General features: G+C 40.3%; 1 protein-coding gene across 1 annotated transcript in view; it reads right to left on the bottom strand.

Moving 5' to 3' along the window:
* The window catches only part of ssp3 (SCAPER domain-containing protein short spindle 3), a 408,421-nt gene that overhangs the window by 72,808 nt on the left and 320,263 nt on the right, over nt 1-15,350 (bottom strand). The gene's annotated exons all lie outside the window — the stretch shown is intronic.

Below are 15,350 nucleotides of genomic sequence, written 5' to 3'. Positions count from 1 at the left end.
TTCCAAGGGAGTAATTGCAGAGTGAGATCTGATAAATGTAACAGAAGATGAAGTGGCTCAGGAACTCAAACATCAAAAAGTGGTACAAGCCAAATGCATCATGATGAGGAAAGATGGAGATCTTATTCCCACCTGCAACATCATCCTAACATTTTAAGTTATATCTTACCATCCAGTAAATCTTACCACGGTTGGTTGGTTGTTGTTGGGTTTTTTTGGCGCAAAAGCAACTTTGGCCATATTGCGCCTATCTATTAATGTTTATGTGACAAGGAAGTTTATATTTCTTAAATATGATTTATATCTGGTCAAAATATCCTATTAATTTTAAATAAGTGAATATATTTTCAATGTTGGAGTTATCGCCTAGGATTTGTGATAAGGTCAGAGAATCTTGGAAATTTATAGGGAGATGGAAGGCTGACTGTCGGGCCATGTGATATTGTGGACATTCTATAAGGAAATGTTTTACAGTGAGTTGACAAGAACAGTGAAAACATTCTGGGGGGTTTGCTTTGATGAGTAAGTGAAAGTGCGTGAGATGAGTATGTCCAATGCGCAGTCTGGTTAAAATGACTTCTTCGTGCCGATTTTTACGAAGACTCGATTTCCATGGCTGAAGTTCATGTTTTATTTGAAACAGTTTATTGTTTGATTCATTTTGCCACATTTGTGACCACTGTGTATGGAGAATTTGTTTTATAATAGGCCTGTAATCCAAATGTGGAACTTTGTAAAGCTTTAGGTTTGTGTTTGTAGGATTCTTTGCTGCTCTATCGGCTCTTTCATTACCTTCAATGCCTGTATGTCCTGGAATCCAACAGAATTTTACTTGCCTCATTTTACTTTTGAGTTTCACAAGATGAGTTTGTATCTGATGAAGAATGGGATGTGATGGAGTCTGCCTTTGTTGCAGAGCGTGTATTGCACTCAATGAATCTGTGTATATGAGATGTTTCAGTGCGGGGAAGATGCTATGTATTTTAAGGCCATTAGTATGGCGAATAGCTCGGCAGAATAGCTGCTGCATTGGTTTGGGAGTTGCTGTGAGATAACAGTGTGTGGAAATACCACTGCAGCACCAACTTTGGTGTCTGTTTTAGAGCCATCTGTATATATATGAAGGTATTCAGAGAACTGTGATGAGTGGGCTGCATGCATCTGTTTTATGTTGACATTTGCCAGAGTGCTTTTCCCCCATTGTTGAAAATAAGTGTCGCAGTTAGGCGTGAAAGTGTACCATGGTGGAATACTTATGCTATTATCCTCGTGTATGTTGTCAAAGCTTAGGCCCCATTTTGAAACTATTTCTTTTAGTCGTATTCCAGCTGGTTTATTTACTGTAGGTTTATTGTTGTAGAGAATTTCCCACTGTGGGTTAAAAAGATACTGCCAAGTAGGATGATGAGGAAGACTTCGGATTTTAATTGCATAGTTTAATAGCAGCATTTGCCTCCGGAGGTATAGTGAGGGCTCGTGGGTCTCTGCATATAAACTTTGGACTGGTGAAGTTCTGTATGCTCCTAAGGAGATTCGTAAGGCACTATGATGTATGGTATCGAGCCATTTGATGACACTTGGTCTACACAAACTATACACAGGGGCTCCATAGTCTAGTCTTGATCTGATTATAGCATGGTATAGGTGAAGTAGTGTGAACCGATCAGCTCCCCACTTCATTGCAGAAAGAACTTTGAGAATATTTAGTTTTTTTTGACAGGTTGTTCGGAGGCATTTGATGTGATCCAAAAAGTTAAGTTTTTTATCTAGAATGAGGCCAAGAAAACGTATACTATTTGCTAGAGGTATCAGCTGGTTTTCTAGTCTTATTTCTGGATCTGGGTGCATTTTTCGCTTTCTACAGAAATGTATTGCCACTGTTTTTTGTTGTGATATTCTATAGCCATTGTTTTTAGTCCATAATTCTATTTTTTTCACTGCGCTTTGTAACTGCCTTTCAATCATGTTCATGTTTTGTGAATGGCATGAAATAGTAACATCATCTGCATATAGGAATGTTTCCACTGTTTTTGGCAAGTCTTTTGTAATAGAATTTATTTTGATTGAAAACAAGGTTGCACTCAGTACTGAGCCCTGAGGAACTCCTTCTTCCTGAGTATATATTTGTGACAGATTGTTTTGATATTTTACTTGGAAGGTTCTGACTTTCAGGAAATTTTTTACTAAGAGTGGTAAGTTGCCTCGCAAACCAATGCTGTGGAGATCTTTAAGAATGCCGTATCGCCAGGTAGTATCAAAGGCCTTTTCTATGTCGAGACTGATCATTATTAGATGTTCATTCCTTAGAAAAGCATTTCGGATATTTGCTTCTGCTTTTATCATGGGATCTAGAGATGATCTATTTTTACGAAAGCCGTATTGATTTATGTTAAGTACATTATGTGTTTCTAAAAACCAGGTTAATCTGTTGTTCACCATTTTCTCGAGGATTTTCCCAAGGCAACTTGTTAGTGCTATTGGACGATAACTTGTGGGAATCGTATGATCTTTGCCAGGTTTAGGAAAGGCAATTACAAGGGAGTGAAGCCAGGAATTTGGATAGTAGTTTTCCATGTAAATTCTGTTGTATAGCATAAGCAAAGCCTTTAGAGATTTTTGATTAAGTTGTTGGATCATTTCATAGTGAACTCCATCAGGACCTGCTGCACTCTTCCTAGACTTAGCCAGAGCTTTTTGCAATTCTTCTATATTGAAAGGTTGGTTATATGGTAGTTGTTGGCTGGTATTAAAGTTTAGTCTGTATTTTTCAGCTATAGTTTTCGTTTTCTGAAAGGATGGGGTATATGCCGATACTGCTGATATATTTGCAAAAGTAGTTGCAAGTAAGTTTGCGATTTCCTTGGAGTTAGTTATTTCCTGTCCATTCCAGATTATTAGTGGAGTTGGGACTGAAAGAAATTTCCCATTAAGTCTTCTGATTTTGTTCCATATGACACGGGTATCTGTATTTTTATTAATTGTGGAGGCGAATCGTATCCATGAATCCTTTCTACTTTTACGTTGGATATATCTTGCTCTGGCTCTAGCTTTTTTAAAATTTATGAGGTTGATGGAAATGGGATACTTTCGGAAGAGATTCCAAGCCTTATTCTTCTCTCTTTTGGCTATCCTGCATTCTTCATTCCACCATGCTGTGTCATGTTTATGATGTTTTCCAGATGACCGAGGAACTGTGGCTTCAGCTGCTATTAAAATTTGGTTTGTGACATGAGCTGTAGCATTGTCTATGGGCTGAGTGGTGATTATTTGTTCATCTATTGCTGCAATTGTTTTATATTTAGTCCAGTTAGCTTTATGGAATCTCCATCTTTTTTGGCCATCGTGATGTGCAACATCATTTGTTAGTATTTTGCAGACCACAGGAAAATGGTCGCTATTCAGTGGATTCTTCAATATTGACCATTCAATCAATGGGTATAGGACAGGTGAACATATGGATACGTCAATTGCGGAGGCTGTTCCAGTGGGCAAATGGATGTATGTCTCAGTACCAGTGTTAAGGAGAGAGAGATTTTGCTCTTCCAGTAATTTCTCAATCAATTTACCACGTTTGTCTTGATGACAGGATCCCCACATGGGATGGTGACTATTTAAATCTCCCATGATACAGACCGGGGGTGGTAGCTGGGTTACTAATGCTTCTAGGTCTGAATATGCATACTCTTGATTTGGGGGAAGGTAGAGTGAGACCAGTGAGAAAGTAAACTGGATTGAGACTCTTACTGCAACTGCTTCCAAAGATGTTTGTAGTTGGAGGCGTTTACATGGAATTTTGGAGTCAATTAGAATTGCCACTCCACCATGAGCTCCACAGGAAAGGCATCGGTCTTGTCTATAGGTACCGTAACGGTTCACTGCTGTGTTTACTTGTGGAGTTAGGTTAGTTTCTTGAAGACATATACCTACAGGGTGATATTTATCGATTAGGTTGCGAATGTCATCAATGTTGCTGCGGAAACCTCGACAATTCCACTGTATTATTGTGCGCATTATATTGGCTTTGTAGTTGTATTTGTTTCTGACTTTTTACGAGTAGGGGTTTGCTTGGATCGCTCAGGCTTTTTCTCTTTTCTGGGAAAGATTGGGCGAACTTCCATCTCTTCCTCAGCATGTATCTCTAAGATTGGTTCTTCTGGGACTTCTTTTTCACATGTATCCATATGATCATGGACAGGGAGTTTGTCATCCATATCTATGTTTTTAGTATTTATGGTTGGCCGTGACGTGGAAGGCATTGTTGGAGGAATTGTAACAGGTGTATTTATGGCTTGATTAGAAGTTGAGATTGAAGATGATTTTGCTGATGGAGCTAGGATTGAGCGAGCCCAATCAGAAATAGAGATGTTTGGGGGAATTGTAACGTTGGTTTGAACTGAAGTGGTAGTGGTGGTGACAGCAGTTATTTGTTTATGTTGTTGGACAGTTGCTGCATATGAGCGTGTTGTTGTAATTGGTGATATTTGTTTCTTTGCCTCAGGGTAGGAGACTTTGTGCTCGGTTTTATACTTCTGAATCATTTTTTCTTTTTTCCATGTTTCACAGTCTTTGGAGTAAGCGGAATGGTTGCCTCTACAGTTTGGACACTGTAGGATTTGTGCAGAACATTCGGTATGGGTATGGTCTTTAGAACCACATGAAGCACATACAGCAATCCCTCGACATACTGTCTGTGAATGCCCAAATTTTTGACATTTATAACATCTGATTGGGTTCGGTATATATGGTCGGACATGACAGTTCAAATATCCGGCTTTTACAGATGTTGGTGGATTTGGCAAGTTGAAAGTTAGTATAATGTTTCTGGTTGGAAGCAGTGAACCATCCTTTTTAATTAGTATTCTTTTTACCTGAATAACATTTTGTTCTGAAAGCTCTTGTTTGATTTCTTCCTCGGATACATGTAAAAGATCCCATTCTGTTATAACTCCTTTTGAGTAGTTTAAGGTGGCATGAGGTGTTACTTCTATGGGAGTTCCTCCAAGTGTTTTCAATTTAAGTAGCTTGTCAGAATGCTTGGATTGAGTTGTTTCAACAAGCAGGTCACCTGATTTTAGTCTGCGAACCATTTTTGGTGAGCCAGCGATGTTCTCTAAACTTTTCTGAATCAGAAAAGGAGAAAGCTTGCTGACTGGCTGGTCAGTCAAAGAATGTATTATGAGGAAATGAGGCCAGATATTCTGGTCTGTATCCTTCTTTTGTCTCTTAGCAAAGGAAGGGGTATAATCTTCCTGCTCTCTAGAATGTGATGGGGCATTGAGCCCGCAAGAGTCAGTGTTGGTATAGTCCATCTTTGCTCCTTTTAGCCCTTGGCAGAGAGACTTTTCTGCCAAGATTTCCGGCCCCGCCACGGGGAGGCAGGAGCAGTGCCTGGTGTGACCAAGCGAAAATTAGTAGGTATTAGTAATATACTAGGAGAAAAAAGAAAGGTGGCTTTCCTTCCTTGCTCTGTACAGGGACTTTTGTTACGAGAGCTGTTATAAAATGAATAGATTTTTTAACGATAACAACAAAAAGGAACTGTAAATCGCTTTCTGGAAATCGCACTGGAAGTACTGAGAAGTCGCTTAGTCACAATCGCTTGGCACCCGGGGCCAAATCTTACCACCTATCTTACTATCCAGTGTAAAAGCTGGTTATCTCAACTGCCGAGTACGACCCTATATTTCGAATCCTATAAGATGCTACAAGTGCCAAAAATTTTGTCATGTGCAAATGGCTTGTCGAATCTGTCCAAACTGTGGGTCAAAAGAGCATTCGCAAACAGACTGTGATGCCAAAATACCACACTGTCCAAATTGCAAAGGCGCACACATCCAGCTTACTCCAAATCATGCAACCTGTGGCACAGGGTAGGACAAAAAAGTCACATACCAAGAGGCAAAAAAATCACATACCAAGAGGCAAAAAAGCAAAATATGTACAATGCACCCAAGAACACATATTAGCATTAGCATTAGTAGAGGCATTTGATGCAAGAAAGCAAGCTTATGCAGCATCAGACAAAAAAAAAAAAAATAAAAAATAAATAAAAAATAACCACTTCCACTTCATCCCTCTGTTCGTTCGAAATACCTGTCCAGCTGAGCCTTAAACTTATTCAGGCTATCAACCTCCACGATAAGGGATGGAAGTCTGTTCCACCAACCAACCATCCGCTGGCTAAAGGAAAATTTCCTCACGTCTATCCTACATCTGTCTTTCCTCAATTTGAATTTATGCCCTCTCAGGTGATTATTCTGAGCAAGAGGAAGAATCCCATCAGCATTGAGCATGCGCAAACCATTCAAGGCTTTATACACCTCTATCAGATCACCTCGCTGGTGCCTAGTCTCTAGACACTGTAATTTGCAAAACTTAAGCCTTTCTTCATAAGAACACCCCTTTGTTCCATTCACCAATCTTGTTGCCCTTCTCTGTACTCGTTCCAGCATCTCTACATCCTTCTTGAAATGAGGCCGCCAGACCTGTATACAGTACTCTAGGTGTGGCCTGACCATTGCCTTATACAAGGGAATAATCACCTCCTTATTCCTGCTAGAAAAATTCCTATATATCATCGACAATACACCATGAGCTACTCTTGCAGCCCGTCTGCACTGCTCAGAAAACTGCACAACCACCCCCAGGTGCCTTTCATTCTCTACCACTGTCAGTGTAGTACCACAGAGTTGATACATTGCTCTGGGGTTGCTGTTTCCTATATGTAGTACTTTACATTTGTCAATGTTAAACTTCATTTGCCACCTCTCAGCCCATCTGCTCAACCTTTCCAGATCCTGTTGCAGTAGCATAGTGTCAGTAGTGTCCTTGACAACCCTGCCAACCTTCGTATCGTCTGCAAACTTGGACATTAAGCTTGATATATCATCATCAATATCATTTATAAATACAGAAAACAATAATGGACCCAATACTGAACCCTGAGGGACTCCACTAATAACATCAGTCCACGATGAGCAGTGTCCATTGATTACCACTCTCTGTCTTCTCCCCCTCAACCACCTCTTTATCCATAGCAGCAATTTGCCTCCAATGCCACACTGCTCCAATTTGTGCAGCAGTCTTCCAGGTGCAACAATATCAAAAGCCTTTCTAAGATCCAAGTATATAATATCAAAGTTATTCCCTGCATCCAGTTCTTTTGTGACTGCATCATAGTATCCAATCAAATTGGTCAGGCAAGACTTCCCCTTAACAAAACTATGCTGTGTCTGAGCTATAACTGAAGTCTTGTCTAGATGATCCTGCAGTGCTTCTTTAACCAGTGCCTCCATTAATTTTCCGGGAACAGAAGTTAAACTAACAGGTCTATAATTACTTGCGTCGCCCTTTGACCCTCCTTTGTGAATTTGGGTCACATTTGCACATCTCTAGTCCATGGGTACTTCCCCTGAGTCCAAGGAAGCTCTCATAATTATGGCTAAGGGTTTGCTTACTTCCTTTGCTGCCTCCTTTAATATAACTGGATAGATCCCATCCACCCCAGGTGCCTTTCTTGTATTTATATTCAACAATTTCTCCTCCACTTTACTCTCAGTTATTACAAGATTCTCTAGCTTACTGCCAGAGTTGAATACACCTCTGGCATTCCCCTCGCTGAATAACTCCTCATGTGTGAATGTCGATGCAAAATATTCATTTAGTTTGTTAGCTACCTGAGCAGGATCATCAACAGTTGACCCATCGATATCAAGTGGACCAATCTGATTCATCCCCTTCCTTCTAGAGTTTACATAAATAAAGAACTCTTTGCTGTTTTTCTTTGCATCCCTTGCCAAAGATTTCTCATAATCTGCTTTCGCCTGCCTAACCTCCTTTGTAACTTGGTTACAGATCAACTTGTATCTATCATAGGCTTCTGTGTCACATGTTAATTTGTATGTATCCCATGCAATTTTCTTCTCTGCCATATGTCTCATTAGTTCATCTGACATCCACTTAGGCCTAAACCCTGAACAATATTTCTTAGTTGGTATGTAAAGCCTAGTAGCTTCCAAGATAAGTTCTTTGAATGCTTCCCATTTTGAATTTGCTGTTGGTAACATCATCAGTTGGTCCCACTGTATAGAATTTAAATACTGTCTCAGTCCATCGTAGTCACCTTTACGAAAGCAATAACCCTTCCCTTTACCCCTAATGGTAGTTACCTCTTTGAGTAAATCCCACTTCAGCACACTGTGATCACTGCCACCTAGTGGTTCATTTACCTGCAGATTCATAATGCATGAAGAATCACTACTGATAATCAAATCAAAAGTATTACTCCCTCTAGTTGCCTCCCAAACATGCTGATGTAGAAAACAATCATCCAATAAATCCACAAAAGCCTTGCTAGTGTGTGAGTGACCAGCCCCCAAATTCCAGTCAATATCTGGGAAATTAAAATCCCCCATTATAAGACTCTCTGATTTACTGGCCCACTCTATTTCCCTGTACAATTTCTTATTATACTCATCAGAGTCATTAGGCCTATAGCACACTCCTACTCTCAATTTTGATCTCCCAATGCTTATGTCACACCAAACTGACTCGACACTGCTCTGTCGAGCAATGTTGACTGGCTTCACTACCTTGGATTTTATGTATTTCTTAACTAATAGCATAACCCCTCCTCCCTTCCTATCCTGTCTATCCCTTCTGTAGACATTGTACTCCCCAAATTCCAGTTCTGCATTCCTTATATCTGTGTGACACCACGTCTATGAAATCCCCACAATATCTGCCTTTGATGTTTTGAGCAATACCTCAAATTCATCAAATTTATTTACTAAACTCCTAGCATTGGTGTACACGCAAGTATACATGCACCTGTTCTTTTTCTTAGCTACCCTAACACAACCTATGTGTTTACTTGTACCCCAATTCCCAATTCAGAGATTCCCAGCAGTCTCTGAAATATCCTGCATCTTGTTTTCCAGGCTGCGGCTCATTCCAATAGAAGCAGTGCAAGAATCACTTTCACCTCTGCCAGTGGCTACTGTTAATCTATTAGTCCTTGTATCCCCCCAATCTAGCAATTTTCCAACCAACCTAACACTGCCTCGATAGCATCAGCAAACATTCTTGCACCCTTTCTATTTAAATGTATCCCATCCCTGTAGAAGCAGTCTTTCCCGTTAACAAGTACAGACCAGGCTGAAAAAAATTGTACCCCTTGAGCCTTGCCCAATCTTTCTAGGGCCGAAGTGATTGACAGGGCTCTCATCATATGCAGCAGCAATGCAAAAATAGCAATCAACAGCGACACAAACTGAAGTATCAATTCCCCCAACCATATCAATTGGAGATTGTTGCCCGATCTATACTGTCACCATCGATGAAACAGACTCCAAAGGAGCGAAAGGTAGTAGATAGAGCCAGCAACACCCCAGTCACAGTCCCACCAACTACCCCACATAGGCCATCAGATATTTCAAAATCGAAAACTGACTTAGTTCCAAATAGGAAGTCAAACAAATCGCTTCAGTAAATATGGACACTGATAATAATGCTGCCCCAAATGAACCTATCCTAGACCTTCACGCAGAAGATGACATGGATACTGGACACCCAGTCTTTCCAAGAAGAGGGAAAATGAAACTGATTGCCACAAACAGCCTGGGAATAAAAAAGAATCAGAATCATCCTCACGTAACAAAACCAAATAATGCACCAAATCATACAGTGGAGCTGTAGAGGAATTCGCAGTAACATTGATGATATCCATGAGTTAATTGATCGTTACCATCCTGTAGGCATCTGCCTACAAGAGACAAATTTAACACGGCATGTGTCTCTCTCAGTAAGAATTATGCACTTTTTAGGAAAGACAGAACTGCTACAAATAATGCTCACAGAGGGGTAGCCATACTCCTAGACTCATGAGTACCTTGCAGATGCATTCCTTTACAAACCTCCATTGAAGCTGTTGCAACACGTATAGTGATTGGTATTACTTTGACACTTGTCTCTATCTACCTATCGCCCAATCACCCCTATACCATCCATGAACTGGAAGATCTTATTCTGCAGTTTCCAACCCCTATCTGTTTATTGGGCGACTTCAATGGACACCACCCATTGTGGGGTTCTCCCAATGCAGATGGATGAGTACAATTTATCGAACAGCTTGCTGACAGACAAAACCTGACTATACTAAATACTGGCTTGCCAACTTACATCCATCTCTCTACGGGTAGAACTTCTGCGATAAATCTCTCCATCTGCTCTCTGTCCCTCTTTCCCAGTATTGAGTGGACGGCCCTCGACAACCTACTCAATAGTGATCACTTTCCGTTAATATGTATGATTCAAACAGCACATTTCATGATTTCCAAAAACTACGTAAAATGGAAATTTTTCAAAGCAGATTGGGCAAAATTGACTTCCCGAGTGTCCTTTAATGAACAGATCATCGAAACCTGTCCTATCGGCACAGTTACCGATCACATTACGAGACAAATACTGGCTGCTGCTGCTGCATGTACTGCGATTCCACAATCACAGTCTCAACCATCCAGAGAACCATAAATTTTTAGTGGAAAGAAGAGCGCAATGGTGCAAAAAAAGAAAAAAACTGCGCATGGAATGTTTTGAAAACATCCAACCACCGCCAATCTTATAAACTACAAAAGAGACTCAGAGCCAAGGCCAGTCACATTAGGAAGAAAGCTAAAAGAGAATCTTGGATTCGATTTGCGAGCTCAATTAATAAAAACACTGATTCAAGAATAATATGGAAAAAAATAAAACAACTAAATGGCAAATTTCCCCCATTATCCTCCCCACTTCTCAACTGGAATGGGCAGGAGCTTTCTTCTCCTACAGATATATCGAATGCCTTAGGGACTGTTTTTTCACAGTTATCTGCCTCAACAGCATATGATACATCATTCCAGAAGATCAAAGTATTACCCAAAAAGTCCAAACTGAACTTCAAACCTATGAGTACATGTTCTTTACCCTATAATCAACCGCTTACAATGCTTGAACTTTAAGAAGCCATATCTACCTTAAAAAACAGTGCTGCAGGCCCCGACGGAATATATTACATAATGCTCCAACACTTAGAAAAAAAATCTGTTTCTTCACTGCTGACCTTTTTCAATCGCATCTTCCTTGAACATTCTTTCCCCTTTTCATGGCATCACTCCTATATAATAGCAGTTCCCAAACCAGGAAAATATCATTTCATTCTGAAAACTATAGACTCATTTCTCTCACCAGCTGCTTAAGTAAAACCCTGGAAAAAATAATTCACCGTCGACTTATTGGTTTCAAAAAGAATAGATCAGCCCTGAATCTCATGGTCAAAGCTGAAACAAACATCGGGAATTCATTCATTCGAAATGAGCATCTCATCATGGTATGCCTTGATGTAGAGAAAGCCTTTGACACCACATGGCGTTTTGGTATTCTGAGAGAAATGCATTCCCTTGACCTGAGAGACCACTTACCATATTTCATACTGAACCTCCTTCAGCACGGATTCTTTCAAGTCTGATACTGACAAGTCCTCTCCCAAACATATATACAGGAAGAAGGGACCCCACAAAACTGTGCTACCTTATTTGCAATAAGAGTAAATCACATGACTAAAAATATTCCCAACACTGTGAATTCATATCTCTATGCTGATGATCTCACTGTTTCTTGCAGTTCGCAAAACATGACCTTCAACTGAGCGGCAGCTCCAAATTTCAATTAATAATATTCAAGTTATGGATGGTACAGAATGGGTATCGACTCTCTTGTTCAAAATCTAAAGTAGTTCACTTTTGTAACAAACGGAAGATGGATCCAGATCCAGAGGTACAATTAATAAACCAGCCTATCTCAGTTGTCAACAGCATTTGTCTCCTTGGTCTGACTTTCAATAGTAATTTGAACTTCATGGAACGTGTTAAACATCTACAGACATCTTGCCAGGAAAAAAATGAACATACTCAGATTCATTTCTTCAACATCATGGGGTGCAGATCGGTACACGTTACTTCATTTGTATAGAGCCCTAATCAGATCTTGCCTTGATTATGGTGCCCCGGTGGATGATTCTGCTAGGAGAGTGTGCTAGCATGACTTGCACCAATTCAACACTCTGCCCTGAGGATTTCTATAGGCGCTTATAGAACTTCACCAGTTCAAAGTCTTTATATTGAAGCTCATGAACTTCCTCTAAGCCTCAGGAGAAAGATGTTACTTTTCAACTATACAACTAAAATCCAAAGTCTACCTACCCATCCCATTAGGCCGATACTTAATGACCCTCAGTTCACAATGTTCTATAGAAATAAACGCAGGGCAGTTCAGCCTTCTTCTCTCAAAGCCCAGACATTATCACAAACTTGGAATATACATCCTGACAGTTCTTCAAGATTCAAATCATACGGATCCCCCATGGTCCTCTATTAAACCCCCAAGTGACAGTTATTTTCTAAATTGGGGAAAGCACCCTCTTGCAAATGTCAATATACAACTCCATATGGTCCACATGCAAAATTACTTGCATTTTACAAAAATATATACTGTTGGGTCAAAATCTGTAAGTGGAGTGGCTGCCGCAGCCGTTTTCCCTCATAAAACCTTCTCCGTATCACTTCCCAATGAATGCAGCAGCTATACAGCTGAATTGCGTGGCATGAAACTTGCAATAGAAAATATTCTCCATCTGCCCATCCAAAAAAAGCATGATATACACAGACTCTCAGAGTGCACTTATAGCTTTACAGAATACCACTTCTCAAACACATCCTTTAATAAAGTTCATAAAATCCAAACTGATGCATCTCCCAGGGTCCTGAGCTGGATATCATCATTCTTCTTTTTCTTGGTGATTCCCTCTCTCTCTCTTGGGGTAAATTCGGATTTTTTTTTTTTTTTTGGCTAGTGCAGCATAAGCCTCAGGCTTTCTTGCACCACATGGCTAATAATAATAATAATCTCCAAGAACACCAGCGAGTGGTCATTTTCTGCTGGATTCCAGGCTATGCTGGGATACCAGGAAACGAATGTGCGGACTATGCCGCTAAACATCCATCCAACAGAGAATTATCACAGTATTACGTTCCGTATCTTGACTACAAAAGTAACATACGAGCAGTGGCGGACTGGATTTAAAAATATTGGTTGCCAGGAGGCAAAGGGGGCCACCCACAACTATTATATTTTCAAGCTACTAAGGTCATTAACATTTTTAACATATTGTCTAATGTTATTGCAAGGGAGCCCACTTGTCATCGGGCAAGCTGACACCCTGGCCAGTCCACCACTGCATATGAAGAATATGTAGAGAACAATGGAGAATTCAATTGCAAGCTTAAACACATAATAAACTCTGCCAAATAAAACCTGAACCACAATTATGGACCTCCAGTTTCCGTATAAACAGAAGGGAGGAAGTAATCTTAACTAGAGCTTGAATTGGCCACAGTCATCTTACCCACCTTTATCTGCTCACAGGTAATGATCCTCCACAATGCACACAGTGCAACTCTCCACCTACAATGAAGCATATTCTTGTTGAGTGTACTTTATACACCACTGCCTGCCAAGTCTCTTTTAGCTTTCTGCCAAAACTTAAAGAACCCTTGACCCTCTGCCACATCACAGGTAACGGCACTAATCTGCTGGAGTTCTTTCTTTATGAAACAGATAAAATTATATGATCGTTTTTGAGTAATGCCATAACAGTCACCATGCATGTGTAACATTCATAACATTAATGGGTGCAATATGGCCTAAGTAGCCCTTGCACCAAAAACAACAACAAAAGGGGTTCAAAAGGTGACACAGGTAACTATAGACCAGTTAGTTTAACTTGCGTTCCGGGGAAAATAATGGAATCACTGGTTAAAGAAGCATTGCAGGATCATCTAGACAAGACTGCAGTAACAGTTAAGACACAGCATGGGTTTGTTCAAGTTTGCTTGTTTGCTTGCATGTGGTCACAAAGGAACTGAATGCCAAAAATAATTTTGATATCATATACTTGGATTTCAGGAAAGCTTTTGATACTGTTGCACATGGAAGACTGCTGTACAAATTGGAGAGGTATGGCATTAAGGGTAAGTTGCTACAATGGATAAAGGGATGGAGGAGTGGGAGACGACAGAGAGTGGTAATCAATGGATGTTGGGCCCATTGTTGTTTTGTTTATTTATCAATGATATTGATGAAGGTATATAAGTTTTATTGTCCAAGTTTGCAGATGATACAAAGGTTGGCAGGGTTGTTAACAGCAGTAAAGACAGTATGCTACTCCAACTGGATCTAGATCAGTTGGGCAAATGGGCTGAAAAGTGGCAACTGAAGTTTAACATTGACAAATGCATAGTACTGCATATGGATAGCAAATAACCAAAGAGAAACGTACCAACTATGTGGTACTACACTCAGGGACGTGGAAAGTGAAAAAGACCTGGGGTAATTGTGCAGTCAAATATGAAGTTTGCTGAGCAGTGCAGAGCGACTGCCATGGAGTCTTGTCAATGATATATAGGCATTTTGCTAGCAGGGACAGGAAGGTGATCATTCCGTTATACAAGGCAATTAGTTAGTTAGTTAGTTATTTGGTTTTTAGGAGCATTAGCAACTAAGGCCATACTGCTCCGGGATATGCGGTGGTCATTCCCTGACCTTTCCGCATCCTCCATATTTGGTGGTGACGGGCTTGAACCCCGGTCTAATCAAGAAGCATGTGCAACGCACTGCTGCTCCTTCCCACCTGGCTACGGAGGCACCTATACAAGGCAATGGTCATGCCACACCTAGAGTACTGTGTACAGGTGTGGAGGCCTAATTTTAGGAATGATGTAGAGTTACTAGAACGAGTACAAAGCAGGGCAACAAGATTGGTGTGGTGAACAAAGGGGGTGCTCTTACCAAGAAAGGCTTAAGTTCTGCAAATTGCAGCACCTGGACAGTAGGCACCACAGTAGACTCGAGGTGATCTGATTGAGTATTAAGGCCATGAATGGGTTGAGCAAGCTGAATGCTGATGGGATTCTTCCTCTTGCTGAGATTAAGAACCTGAGGGGACAGAGATTCAAATTGAGGAAAGACAGTTGTAGAATAGATGTGTGGAAATTTGCCTTTAGCCAGTGGGTAGTTGATTGGTGGAACAGACTTCCATCTTTTGTTGTGGAAGTTGATAGCCTAAATAAATTTAAGGCTGATGCTGCATAAGCTTGCTTTCTTGCATCACATGCCTCTACTAATGCTATATTTTTTTGATATCCAGTTTCTGTATTATGTTAAATTATCCCTGCTATAAAGAGAATTAAAATACGTTTTCAGTTTTGTTGGATGTTGCAGCTCTTTGTCCAGTTTTGTGTTTTTTTTATGTATGTGAG

Source organism: Mastigoproctus giganteus, chromosome 7 (genome assembly GCF_048544385.1).
Source record: "Mastigoproctus giganteus isolate SK-2022 chromosome 7, ASM4854438v1, whole genome shotgun sequence".
NCBI lineage: Eukaryota > Metazoa > Arthropoda > Arachnida > Uropygi > Thelyphonidae > Mastigoproctus > Mastigoproctus giganteus.
Note: the sequence above shows the minus strand (reverse complement) of the source record. Positions and strands in the feature narration are given on the sequence as shown.